The following is a 13,471-nucleotide window of genomic DNA, read 5'->3' on the forward strand; positions in this document are numbered from 1 at the left end:
GTGCGCTCAAACGTGGTCAGCGTGAGTCAACGCTCAAATATCCTGCGTTATTTCTTTATATTTAAGAACATGTATTTTACGAGAGATCTTCCTCAATATTATATTATATTATCTGTATATTATACAGGCTGGTTGGTAACTGGTGGTACAAGCGGAAAGGGGGTGATTCTACGCGAAAAAAGAAGTCGAAAATATAGAATAAAAATTTTTCTTCTTTTTTTACATTTTTCCATCGAGACAACGATCTACAGTGAGATCCGTTATAACGAGACGCGATAAAGTGCACGCGTACCGAGCGAAAATTCAAAGTCGATTTTCTCGAAAACAAAGCCTCGAACGAAAAATGTTTATTCTATATTTTCGACTTCTTTTTTCGCGTAGAATCACCCCCTTTCCGCTTGTACAACCAGTTACCAACCACCCTGTATATTAAAAGAATTGATAATACGAAATTGCCTGGTCTTGTTCGATATAACAATATAGTATCATTGATTGAACGTAGCACTCTCAGTCAGCAATTGTTAATTTCTTATTTTCAAGCTTCATTTTTACGAATAATTGCGAAGAGTGGTGATAAAAGTGGCACGCCGACGATACGATTTAAGCGACTCATAGCTACGAAGAAATTCTTGCTTAAGCAAGATACGCGGAACGAAAGTCTGTCGTGCAAATTTCGCTGGCCTGCATTTATAATTTAATTTTCTATTCGAAGACACGATGAAAACAAGTCAGACGATTTACATGAAAATGTGATTTTCCATCTCGTGACAGATATTCAGAGGGAAAAGAAAGGGGGAAAGGTAGAAGCAACAAGCTCGCCGAGAAGAAAAAAAAAGTAATGGTCTTCTAGAAACGGCAATTTAAGAGTCTCACGGATTCTTTTGATTTAATCGTCTAACCGGAGAGAATTTTCTGCCAACGGCAGCGGTGGCATAAAAAGAACGCGTGGAGGCGCGGGCGTAGCCTTTAAGACGTTGCAAAACGAATTATCCACGTGGCAATATGCCGGCGCTTGGCGTCGTTTACGCGCCACTTCGTTTTACGATCGCTGCCGACTGTTATATTGCTTTCGCCCGGTTGTGTTATCGCGATCTCGCAACTTTCTTTTCTCGTTGCAGTACTATTAAAAAAATATTATCGAGCAACGAACGATGATACGACAGGTGGCCCGATACCGAGCAAACGTAACGTCACATTTTTCTCTATGAATCGTTCGATGTTGACATAAAGCACTGGAAAAGATGATTCGCACGAGAATTCTATGACAACTTCGAATAAATGTCCGTAGCACGTTTTCGTCCGTGTTGATTTAACGATAATTAAAAATACCGTACGGTATCTACGGTATCCGTGGGTCGTTTTAGTACACACAGGTTGCCGATATAGCGATATGTTATTGAAAATGATGTGTGTTCTGACTTATGGTCGAATGAAAATTAAATAGTTTTATAAAATCCATCTTTATAACTTCACGATTTGAATCACTCGGAGGCCATGTTCATCAACTCCGGTTTAAACGCGTAGAAAAACGACGATTACAAATATTATTTCGTTTTTTAATTTATCTTGGAATTTGTGGTTATTCGTGCCTTGCGATAAGCAAATTTATGAAAATAAGATTTCTTTTTTCAACTGTTCGATGTTAATTATGTGCCTGGATAGCGTGAAACTGATAACTGCGTGAAAAGTGGACTAGGTCAGTCTGGCTCCCAAGAGACATACTTAATTAAACACAGTTCTTCCACGATGTAATGGCAGAAATATTTATAAAGATTCCGTAATATGAGGAATTTAAATATTTATTTAAAAAACGTCGAAATTAGAGACTCTATTAGAATATTCTTTTATTATCCTACATGAGGAGCAAACATAGACGATCTTATCACCTTGGATCGAAAGAATAAACTTTCGAGTTTTCGCGTATTAAGATACGTTGCATAATCTCTATTTATAATAACTAGAAATAAATTCCAGCATTGAGAAGAGTTCGACGATCGATCGTGAGAGATAAGCAATTAGTTGCGTGTAATTATACTTAACCTTCCGTCGATCAGATAAACGAGATGCAACATCCTTCGATATAAAAGTAGAAAGGCATATTGTACCAGCACGCAAAGTTCATATATCGCGCACTTTAGATGCTATCTTTTCTCTGGTTTGACATCTCCGCGTTTCGTGGCTGTCTGAAATCGACGTGAATCGGCGTCATCGCGAAAAAGAAAAGATTAAAGCCTGATTGGCTATTCGTTTATTTAACCGATGATTCTTCGCCGATCTTCAAACTTGCCTCGTTCATCGTAATTGCGCCACTCCACTTTGAGATGTAAAACAATAATATTACAATAACCGCAATAGGATGACGACTAAGAATTCTATATCCGACGAGTTATTTTACTGGGCGATACTTTGCATTTTTATTTAGCAAGTTATTTATCTAAAAGCATTTGTCCCTTTTCCTCAAATTACTTCAAAATTCAGATTTTTCTTTTTACAATATTATATATTTATTTATAGAGAATATTGCTGTGATATAACATATGATTATATACAGGGTGCGTTATTTTAATCGATCCATGCAAGTATCTCCTAAACTATAGATTATTCGAACAAGGGTTTCAAATAAAACTTGTCCTGTTTCAAGGGGAACGTCTTATGGTGACCGTCAGATTTGTTTCAGTTTAGGTCAGGTGTAGGCGATTTCGAGATCCTAACTTTGTCTTCTTTTGAGTGGAACTCTTTTTTATATTTTTTTGTACACCACTCGATGCAGTTGTTAATTCTCCACGAAAAGGTATTATAGTTGTATCTGAAAATACTTAGTTTAAAAGGTACTTCAATGTTAATTTCATCAAGCTGAGTATATAAAAGACAAGGAGAACGTAAACCTAAACGCATAAAGATTAAAGTTAAAATATCTTCTGTGCTGATAATTTCTCGATCCAAGTACCTTATCGCCTTTTTGCGAATTAAAAAATGCATCGGATGATTTATAAAAAGACGTGTAGTTCCATTTAAAAAAAAACCATGAAATTTCAAAGGAACGGCCACCTTAGAGATAAGATTTGCGAGCATCGCAAGATGTCCCACCTCGAAACAAAGTAAGTTCTATCCGAAACACTTTTCGAATATCGTACAGCGCAGGAGATATTTTCCTAGATCGATTAAACTCGGACAACCTGCATAATCCGTACGCGTCGCGTGATTACGATGTAAATACAGTGTACTATGCATATTATCGCGATGTAATAAAATTTTAAACAGTTTCGTACAACACGCATAATAAAATCTTTCTGCGGTTCGAACACCATAACGAGCTACTATATATTTTACCCCAGAGACTCCCCAAGGATTCTACCCCATACTAGAATTATTCTTCGTAGAAAAAAATTTATCCTCTCTTACCCTCTTGGTCGCGTCAAAGAGTATATGGCGATGCAAAGAAGAGGAAAGAAAATTGAAAAAGGGGGCTGTACACGCACGTGTTGACGCATTTCCTGAACTATACCCTTCCAGTGATGCCAACGAGAAAAAAAAAGATGAGGCTGGTTGGATGAAAAATGGTGGGTCGTTCGATCCGCGCAATATGAATATCCTTTTAAATGAATCAAGGAGGGTATCCGGCCAGTTTTTCACGGGCCACCCCCGGATTATTAGGCGAGCGAAAAATGCCCGGTGCCATTGCTTGAAAAACGAGCGATCGGACAGCCCTGCCGTATTGATCGTTACAAATAGCGCGAGCCGGAGAAGAGCCGCGTGGATTATCCCCTTTATATCGAGCTATTAATATTACTTTCTGCAGATCTTCTTCGACCCTCTGCCGACTCACCGGTGTCCATTCGAGGTTGGGACGTCGAACAGGTCGGGCTTTTGCTCTAACCGAGGTGACGACGCTGTCGTTTGATCATCCACCCTTTTCTCGTTCTCCTTCCCTTGTTGATGTTTTCCATTCCCCCGCTCGTTCAATTGTAGGTGGTTGAAAACGAAAAGCGCGCCGAAGCTTGGCGCAAACACTGAGAAATCCAAAGTACAAGTGCGCAAGTGGCAATTCCCTACTGACCGCGTACATGCTTACTATAATTCTATGGAGATAGCAGTTCTGTTGCACTTTTGTTATATATGTATATTTGATTTTGTATTTCCACTAGTTTCTGCCTATACTGTAGTATCGTGGACGAGGGGCCTGGGGGGTATCGTGTGAATTACAAACAAGCGGTTGCTGAGCACGTGCGTGGTGGGGCTAAGACAAAAGATACGAGGCTAAGACAAAAGACAAGGGGTTGCTAAGGGACGATAAACGAATTAACAGCAGTATGAGTCGAGAAGCCAGAGAGTGGGAATTGCGTTGTCGAGATAGCGTTGCTAGCGTTGCTGAGAGAGAACTGAATCCGTGGTGACGAGAGTTGCTAATTAATTATCTAGTTGTCTTAATTATAATACGTTGTTGTGATTAGTTCATGTTAAGTAACCATCGTTTCCCGTTTAATCCATTTATTATAGACAAACTAATCATAGTAGTACAAGATACTACAATACGTTTTTGTACTTTGTCGACGTTCTGTTTTTATCCTTTATGACTCATTTACTGTGATAATCGAGACTGTAATATTGGCGGTGTATGGCGACGGTGGAACGCTGAGATGGCTGGATGGTAAAAGAAAAAAGAATCGAACGCTGAATATATTTCTCATGGTAGAAAAATTCAGAAGGTAAGAGACACCGTATACGAGGAACCTTAAGTGCACCTTATGCAATCAGAAAATAATAGATTCCCCTGAAAAAGAAAAAAGAAATACGGTAAGGTATGTTGCAACGAATAATGGTACAATAAACGGAAGTTACAACGAACAGTCGCTAGGAATAAAGTCAAAATGTTACAACGAACGAACATGTGGTAAACAGGGAAAAAGGTGTTGTTAATCATCGCTGAATACATGGTACATTTAACTGAATTGATGCTGCAACAGATAATATCCTTAGTGCCACTTAATTAATTCGGTTTAGCATATCTCACTATACTTGACTGAAAATCCCACGAGCATGAGTAAAAACAGGTATTTAAAACTGTCGAAGTAACTACTTCAAAAAAGACTGTACATCTTTATTTACGTATATCCGTGACCCGGTGACTGCTATTACGCAGAAATATTCTAAATAAGGAAAGGTGCATATTATTGTACCCTTGAATATACGTTATGTTTTGGGTTGCAAGGTCTAGGAACAAAGAAAATAATAAACAGATTTCTATTTGTGTCCCCTATAGCCTCTAGCCAAAGCTATAAGCTTAACTTGTTTGGTCCTTTTGCTGTAAATATATGAACGTGCTCCCTATCGTTCCATTGTATAGTAACACTAAGAGAGTAAGGATCTGAATCAGCATAAACTTATACTTATACCTTTAATTATTTCAATATATCTTTCTATTACAAATTCATCCACTCGTTCTTCATTCAGTCAACCTCAACCTCGACAGAAACCACAGGATGTTTCGCTAAAATCGAACGTTTCTATTATTACTGCTACTATTTATTAACGATAAGAAAAGCCGACTGAGAAGCTTTTCGATGGTTTAAAGGCGAGCATCTACCGGCGGATGAAAGAAACGTACATCGAATCCGCGTCAAAGGAAAGCTTATTCTTTTTCAAGACAAGCTTCTTTCTTTCTTAATACAAACGAAATGCGCTATTTTACGTAACGCACGTCGAAGGGCGCACGAGCGGTACGTGTGATACATTCGTTTTTCAAAGTAACGTCTCGCGTGGCGAACTGTAATAACAGGTAGAAATATTTGCGCACAGGAATTATCGTGTGTATGTGTGTACGGTAACTTTAAGCGTCGCCGCGTTGAAACGAGTGTCGTTTGTCGCGTCTTTTGTTTTTCGATTTATCGTTGAACATTACATGCCGCAAAGGGCAGCGAAACACTAGGGGGTTGAGTATGCTTTGCTTGTAGGAGGAAGTGTTGCCTCTGGGCGTTTCGTGTTGATGATGCGGAATTGCATGGTTCCGAGTAAGTACATGGTTTTAGTAATGAAACGGTTACATTCGTGTTAATTCTGATTTGTTTGTGCTGGCTTCCTATCTCTCTCTCTCTCTCTCTCTCTTTCTCTCTTTCTCTCTCTATTTATTCTTTCTTTTTGATTAATACGTTTCTATTGTATATAATTTAGTTTAAATATCACGTAAAAAGTGGCGTTTTAATTAAAAGCTTGAAGCGCCGAACGATTAAATTTACATGAAATTGCAAAGTTCAGTTAGACTTCTTGCCGATTTGTTACAATTGTACAGCATACACTGCCGTGTAATTAACGTTCGTATATTATTCCCATACATTATTAAACGTAGAAATTGCGTACGAATATTCGAGTAATAATTCCTGTTTATAAATATATTTAACAGCGAAGTCGATTTGCATAGAGTTTTAATGTCGCCAAGATGGCAACGTTAACTATAACGACCGAACGCAAAATAATTAAGGAGTTCGCGACTAATAAAAATGTAACTTCATTAGAGATGAAAGTCGGTATGGACGAGCCAACAATTATTTACATATAAATACGCGAACGTGCTATTAAAAGCTACTTACATCAGACCGACTGTTACGTTTCCTTTCTATAAATCTTTATCTTACCTAGTATCGTACGTGCTTTGAATACTGAACCGACATATCGATGTATTACGAAATTTTTAAGCGCTTCAAGCTTTAACTAAATATTTTGAATCTGCATAAGACACGAAAAGGCTGGAAAACCCTTCGAACTTTATTCAACGATATATACTAAAAAACGATATAATTTAACTGAAAAGATATTTACAACATTTAATGCGAAATGAAACTAGATCTATGTATATTGGTTTATAAAGATGCGTCTGGAACTTAGCCTCTGGAAATAAAAATAATTTCAATAAAACACTACAAACGAGTTTTCGTATCGAGAATCAGGAAAATCGAACCATTTTTATCGAGGTTACTTTCTCGAAACACTTTTCAACAGTTCAACGTAAGTTTCAAACATCTTCCAAGTAAAACCAGGTATAACAAAATCGTTTTCAACGTTCGTCACGGATACCTTCTCGCGTTGAACGTGTTTCGAGTAAGAAAATTAATTATTCTCTTAATGTATAATAGCGAGACGATAAAAAGCATCGAAGCTAATGAATAAAACGAACCGGACGAAACAAGGGAACAAAAGAGGCGGATAAGATTATTTCGGCTATTTGTAAGCGGATCTTTTGTTCGAGCACTTTTGTGTCCGGGCTTCTATTTCGGCGTAGGGTGCATCAGAACGCGGAGCGTAGCTTTCGAGGTCATGCTTCTCCCTTTGGACGCGGCGTTTTCCCCCTGTACGAAAGGCCGCGAAACAGAAAGTTACCGAGAGTGACGAGTCCGCTGGGAAATTTCCAAGTTTCCTTTTAATGGAATTATAAAGAGGAGCAGGCGTGACCATGTGACAGCTGACGAACTCGTGAAAATCCCTCGCGGGCAACACACGACGCGTTCCGGACGCGTATCCGACCCGCCAATTTTTCACCGTAATTATGTCCGCCCATGTTTCACCCTTATTTGATCGTCCTCGTCGAATTACGCTCTGGATAATAAACAAACTTGAATCAGCAAACTCCAGTAGCATTTTTCAGCTCTCTAGTTGCTCGCGGTTCCGCGTAATTTGGCGGTAGGGGCGCGCAGACATTGTAGGAATGTTCGTTGATTTAATCGTTCGATTGCACGTTCGATATCAAAAGTTACAAGTGTGAATTCTGCTATAGTTCGTTACAAGAGACGCGCGACGAAATGGTTTAACAACCACGTCGAGTTGAAGCACGCAGAGACACTGTTGAAAGTAATGAAATATTGGTTTCAGCAGTGCACCTTCGTACAAACGTGAAACCAAGTGTGTGAAATGTCGCGGTGTTTATCTCAACGGAACAAAATGGATCGTACGCAATTCGACAAAATACTGATACTTGTGATAATTTTTCGAGATGTGTAAAATCGATATATTACTAAGGAGAGATTATTTGAAGCGAGGAAATGACATTTCAAAAATTATTTATTAACGATATCGTCAACTTGAACAGTTTTCTAATACCTGAGAATGTATTTGGAAAATCTTTTTTCTGTAGTTACGCGTAAGTAGTATAGTTATTAGGATCACAGTTATCCTTCGTCCGAACAGGTCGCACCTTTTCTACTTAAACAGATCAAGCGTATTCCGGAAGCAAGAGAAACCAATCGATAGAAACTATTCATGCGTACAAAGTTACTATGATTACGGTGTATTAAGGCACCAGTAGATTTAAATAATTTAAATAATATAGAACTTGCTACAATGCTTAGTAACAAGATCAATCATATTCGATTACGAAAATCGAATTTATAAACGCGTTAATACATAAACGTAGCGACTAATTAATACAAGCATTGTAAACCATACTCCATCTCGATTTAACTTCTTCCATCGATGAATTAACAACAATACCGCAAACCTGAAAAAAGAATTTACACTGTTGTTGCATTTACTATATAGCATTTACATATTTTATTAATCACTTAAATCCAAGTATATCGAATTTCGTATCGCTTAATAATAATTGTAATGTATGGCCGGAAAATACGAGTACAAACACTCGATCCCATCGAAACAAAATGCAAAGCCAGATAGAAAAACGTTCCATTGGGAAATACCGATACGTGCCGATACCTTTTGTAGCCGCTGTAAATACTTAAATCCTGTTAATTGGCGGTCACAGCGACCGTAGCGAAATTAGCCGCGAAATTAATCAACGTGATTTAACGTTCAAATTATAACGCGTCCATGTCGGTAGTCATTCGAAAGTGTTCCATGAGGGTAATTACAGATTGGGATCGCGCGTGCCAAGAGAAAAACGTATAAAACGTAAAGTGGATTTAACGCCCGAACAACTTTGCACTATAAATGCTAATGGCTCCGGCTCGCAGTTAGTTAACCACCTGGCCCCGTAGTTCCACGCGTCTTTACTCAAGCCTGAATCAAGAGAGGGAGTCTTGTTCTCGGCTTACGCTGGGTAAACTCGGAACTCGAACTGTCTGACGGAGTAAAAACAACTTCCTGCCTGGAGAAAAAATTGACGGGCTGTTCAACGTCTTTGCGTTTCCGCGTAATACGCCCGTTATTTAATTCGTCATGTTAATAAATTAATAAACTAAACACAAGAGTAATTAATGGTAGGACTACCGACCCGTAATACGTAAATACCAACCGTCTTCTATACGATGAGAGCGAAAAAGTGAGCATACACTTAACAAAACTGGGATTTGTATAACGTCGAATCACCTACAGATATACTTACAGGCAGACCTATGTTTTTCGCTCCTAATTTGTGGTCCTAAATGTTTCCATATTTTGTCCATCAACTTTCAATTCATGCAACGTATTATATGTAAGGAGTTTCTTTACACGATATCGGCAAAAAATAAGTAATCGTGTGTACACCACGTGCAAAGCCCTCACGAACCGTAATAACAATCGTAAAAGGAGCCAACCCATGTGAGTCTTAATACGACAGCGTTATCCGACGTCTCCTTACCTTCCAGAAGGTAATATCACCTAATATCACTTTGGGGATTAAGTTAATCGAAGAAACGAGATCAGTGGTTCGGGATAGGAGAGAAAAATAGTTTAGATTTCGCAAGTGGAGACTAAAAGCTCGACTCGATCATTCCGCGAGCAGCAATTTTCCGTCGATGCAAACGGACCAGAAATGAGACTGTAGATCATCGAGGATCGCGCGGCGTGTAATGGCATTACGTGGGCGCGTCGGGCGCGAAAGAATCGCGTGCCTTCTCCTACTGTAAGGTCGGGGCAGTCGGATGGCGAAGAAGATTGTCTCGAGGATAAGTCGAGGCCATTAAGGAGAGACGCCCCTCTGCTCTTTCATTAAGCTGCCCTTCTGACAGGTAGCCACGAAAGCTTCTCCTTAAACCGCGACGACGCTCGACTTTATTCCCGACCGCAATGCGGAAACGTGGCACGTCGACGGCCGTACAGCCGGACGTCCCGGAGAAAAGCACAGTGAAGAGGAAACAGCTGATCGATAACGGAGACGAATGTGCCGCTGGATACGCCGTTAATTGAAAATAATACGGAACGGTTTTCCTATCCGTATCACGATCGTGTTCTCTAATACACGTTCAGGCATACGGGATTAATAGCAGTCTAATCTAGTTTGGTTTTACCGTAACTGTGAAATTTGGTGTTGAACAGAGTAAGAAGAGCCAGATAAATTCTAGCTATTTTGTCCTAATACGTATTCTCTAATACACGTTCAGGCATACGGGATTGATAGGAGTCTAATGTAATTTGGTTTTATCGTAACTGTGAAGTTAGGTGTCGAACAGAGTAAGCAGAGCCACATAAATTCTAGTTATTTTGTCCTAATACGTGTTCTCTGATAGGCGTTGAGGCATACAGGATTAATAGGAATCTAATCAAGTTTGTCGTTAGTGTAATTATGAAGCCAAATGTTGAACAGAGTAAGAAGAACTAGATAAATTCTAGCTATTCTTTGTTAGGCATACAGGATTAATAGGAATTTAATTTATTTTGTTTATTGATATCGTAATTATGAAGTTAAACAAGAAACGTTAAAATTGAACAGAATAGGAAGAATGTTACTCGACTACGAGGAGATCGAGTATTGATTCGGTCGTGATTGTGTCACGCTACTATGTTTAAATATCTTTCACGTCTTCGCTCCCTGCACTAATCGAAGGTATAGTAGTAAGAAATATTCTTATTCACGTTCTTTGATCAATGGCATCTTTAACATCTGTCCACTACATTTCAGCTTTTAATAAAAAAAACATTTGCATAATACACGAATAAATAAATCGCACGATTACCTTGAACGAATTTACAATGATATCATACAACTATGATACATACAATAAATGATAAATTTGTAAAAGCATCGCAAGAATTCTATTTGTAGATCCGTTGAATTTCTCTTCGATACTGAATCAAGAGATAACTCACTCTATCGTTAATTTAATACCACTAGAATATTAGAAAGCTCGATATTAAAATTGAACAATTTGACGAGAATCGCTTCTGTTACGAGTTGCACGATTAATTCGTTTCATCGATCCATTCGTATCTTCGTATCGTATATAAAACGATCGCTTAATTCGTTTCACTCGGCCGCGCATCGTTTCATCGTTAATTTCCATCCTGGCTAGGATATTGAAACTCTCGCTTTAAAAAAAAAAACCAAATCAACAAATTCCACAAGAACCGTTTCTCCTGTAAATGCGTCGGTTAATTCAACAATAGAAAATTCTCGGCAGTTTCGTTGACTAAATCCACGAACGGTAGACAAAAGCGACAGCGATTGGAGGCCAGGGTCACGTGTGTCGGCTGAAAGGGTAGGGCAGAATCCGGTGGAACGCAGGTATCCGCATGTATATGCATTATGTAATCACCTTACGGGAGCGGTAAGGCTCGCTCGTTCGCTCGCGAGCGCGTGTAATCCTCGGCAGGTACGCACGGAGGACAATGGCGCATTAACCCAATGTTCGTAGTGTCGGTGGTGTGTAGTACGTCAAGACGGTCCAATGGGAGAGCACATCTCCACTCGTGCTCATTGTCAGTCGAGTGCCGTTGCCATTGTGCCATTCCTGGCGCACACTCACGCTCTGCCGCGTTTCACGTGTCTCCCTGTGGCGTATTCTGCCGCCTGTTGTGTATACTCTGTCACGTGACAATTTCAATATACTCCCGCATATATATCCTCGGCTATGACGCAGCCGTCGGATCGCTTCCCATTAACACCTTCCGCGTCTACCGCAGCGACCGGTTTACGCGCTAAATTACAGACACAACCACTTTTTAAACCACTCATTTCCGTCGCTAAACTTCTCCTCCCATTTTACAGAAAACACATTCTGCCTACAAGCTGACAAATTTGAATACACCAGAGCGTCGCTTATTCTCGAACTAATAGGAAGACAAGGATAATGGAACTGATCGATCTTACGATATGAAATCTTAATCGTTCGAGTATTAACGGATTAAAATTAGTCGACAGATTCTTCGAATATCTACGGACTTTGTATGTTTCTAGCTGCCAAGTGACATAAGTTTATCGACACAAGTAACTGCATAGCTTTACGTTCGTTTTGTACTTCGAAACATCGAAGCTGCTTTTCGAATGTTAACGAATGCTTTGGCATTAGAAGTCACCTTTTCATTGCCACTTTCGTTCGCTGCTTCCGCTTGTACAGAATCGTCGTCATTGTATCGTATCTTGAATTGAATTAACGCAATAGAAATTAGTATAAAAATTGGCCAACCTCCGTGTATTTACTTCGTAAAGAAAATTTAATTTGTTACATTGTTCTCCTCTTTTTTCTTTTTTTTTTGTTATTCGAGGGGTTTGAAAAATAACGGTCGAAATTGAGGCAGAAGAGCAATATGACCCGCAAAATTGACGCATCGTTCGAATATTTACTTAACTGAGTGCCATTCGATTAAGGGGTGGCAGAGTATCGAGAACCGATGTCCTAATTATCAGTTTCCTTCCCCAAACTCTATTAAGTTGACTTCGATTATAACTTGGTCCGAAGTTGGGGAAAGTTTCTCGCCCACCGAGGTCGCCGAGTCCTGATTACATTTGATTGTTCGAATAATGTACAGTCGGTCGCAATAAAGCCGTCAATGAGTTCCATTTTCGTCTCTTTATCACTTTCGTCGAACAAATTCGACAGCTTTCGCTATAAAACTTCGATCTATTTCGCCTATTCCCTTCGCGATACCTTTCTGTTCGCGATACTTCTGATTTTTCTACGTAAAATCTTCCTGATTTGCCACGAAAACTCTGCCTCTGTTACTTTACTATCGTTTTTCGCGCGGTAATCCTTCCTGCACGAAGGTAATAACGAAAATAAGCTTTAACGTGGACAATTCGTGACAGAATTAAATTTACATAAATACGGAGATTCGACGCTGAATATAAAATATAATAGCGAGAATTTATGCTGCTTTTAAAAACTAGTTTCAGTTAATTAAAGAAATTAGTTTGCCACGTCCATTTGCCGAGGAGCGTACCATTATTTTCTATAATTTCAACGATTTTGTAAAACGTTTCCTTTCCGCGTATCGCGTGATTAAGGTTCTTTATGTAAATTACTATACCCGATGAGTTTTACCTTTAACGTTATTGTTCTATTTAATGCAATTAACTCAGCTATGATATAAACCGCCGTTTCATTTTTAGGACAGGCAAATGATCGTTCTTTGTATAATGGTGAAATATAATGTTAATTTTTAACGAGATAATTTAACCGACGTAACGACGTGTGTGCTTCGACTGATAAATTCAGTCGCATGTAGAGCAGTTGCTCTTATAAAGTTGCTTTTCTTGAATAACTTGCTCCGCTGTGCTACTTTGATACTTTATAATTGAATGTAAACAGCGTGCATACACTTTCATGTT

The 13,471-nt window shown here is 39.1% G+C and overlaps 1 protein-coding gene across 3 annotated transcripts in view; it reads left to right on the forward strand.

Annotated features, from left to right (window-relative positions):
• Positions 1-13,471, forward strand: part of LOC117214655 (protein rhomboid) — a 501,274-nt gene that overhangs the window by 229,524 nt on the left and 258,279 nt on the right. The window contains exon 1 of one of the 3 annotated variants that reach the window (XM_033460879.1): positions 3,838-3,881. The exons of the other annotated variants lie outside the window; for them this stretch is intronic. The gene's annotated coding sequence lies outside the window, so the exon portion shown is untranslated. Of the gene's footprint in view, positions 1-3,837; positions 3,882-13,471 lie in introns of those variants that run through there. 3 annotated transcript variants of the gene reach the window in all.

This window comes from Bombus bifarius, unplaced genomic scaffold (genome assembly GCF_011952205.1).
Source record: "Bombus bifarius isolate JDL3187 unplaced genomic scaffold, Bbif_JDL3187 scf7180000007970, whole genome shotgun sequence".
NCBI lineage: Eukaryota > Metazoa > Arthropoda > Insecta > Hymenoptera > Apidae > Bombus > Bombus bifarius.